This window comes from Austrofundulus limnaeus, unplaced genomic scaffold (assembly GCF_001266775.1).
Source record: "Austrofundulus limnaeus strain Quisiro unplaced genomic scaffold, Austrofundulus_limnaeus-1.0 Scaffold125, whole genome shotgun sequence".
In the NCBI taxonomy this organism is placed as follows: Eukaryota; Metazoa; Chordata; class Actinopteri; order Cyprinodontiformes; family Rivulidae; genus Austrofundulus; species Austrofundulus limnaeus.
Window position 1 is genome coordinate 938,757 of NW_013952527.1, and position 1,536 is coordinate 940,292.

A 1,536-nucleotide genomic window follows, 5' to 3' on the forward strand; every position below is an offset into this window, starting at 1 on the left:
CACACACACACATATAGCTGGTAAAAAAAAGTATTGAACACGTCAACATTTTTCTCAGTAAATATATTACTAGAGGTACTAATGACATGAAATTTTCACCAGATGTCGGTAACAACCCAAGTGATCCATACATACAAAGAAATCAAACCATAAATGTCCAGAAATGAAGTTACATTATTATTACAAATAACTTCATTTCTGGACATTTATGGTTTGATTTCTTTGTATGTATGGATCACTTGGGTTGTTACCGACATCTGGTGAAAATTTCATGTCATTAGTACCTCTAGTAATATATTTACTGAGAAAAATGGTGACGTGTTCAATACTTATTTTACCTGCTGTATTTTACTGATTTTTTAAAAATCCAAACAATCAATGATTTATGAAGGTAAATCAGGAAAATATAACAAGGCTGCCCAAACATTTGCACCCCACTATGTGACCCATCACGTTACACTGAGGATTAAGTCAAATTTGGCCAAAACAACCTTAGCACATTTTCAGATTCCTGATTTTTAAGCTTTTGATCTCTGAATCATGATTTCATGAGCGGTTATACAGAGATGACTTAATTTGTCTTGTTAATGACAATGATACATTAATATTTGGACTGAATCCTATTTTTAGGTTATTCTACTCAGGAACTTTTGATATCATTTTTAAAAGGCAACATCAAATAGTATTTGGATATTAAGATTTCCCAGCTGGAAAAAAAAAAGCTTTGATCACAGGGAATATACGTATATTGTTCTGGTCATCCTTAATGGAAGGTGACCTATGACTGATTATGGTCAAAGGTTTTCAATTGTTCCAACGTAGGTGCAACTCCTACACTGGTTTTACAGTATTTGGTGGTTTCCCAACCAAGTACTAATCAGGCCCAACCCTGCTTAGCTTCTGATATCTGACAAGATCTGCTCAAAAGATTTACTCAAAATCACTTTTTGTGTTTTATTGTCTTTCTTATTTTTAATGCCACTGCTCAAATAAGTGCTCCGAAATTTATTAGGATTATATTTCAGATGGTTCATTCACATAAGGCATTTATTCATCATATTTTGACAAAACACAGTTATTGAAAATGTTTTAATCAAAACACTTTAATTGCTTATACTTTGAGACTATTCTCAGCTTGATGTGATGGCTCACATATCTCATCCTATGTGATTAAATAAAGGTACTTATCATTGTAAAAGTCAAAAATAACAGTTTAACAGCTTCTTGATATTGAAATACAAATTAGATACAAATACAAGATAAAAGTTATTGTTTTACAAGCAATAAAGCTGTTATTTACATAGAAACACAGACGCTGACACATCTTACATTTCGTGATATAAATTATTTATTTACATTTACAGAAAAAAATGACCCCATCAAGACAATGTCGTAATAACTATTGGAAATAGAACTCAAGAAACAGTAGCTGACGTGGTCGTCACAACCGAACAGAGAGCTCTATAATAACATTGTGCCCTCTGTCAAAGGTCTCCTATTACACAAGGTGCAAGGCATCACGTGTAGTCCCCGAAC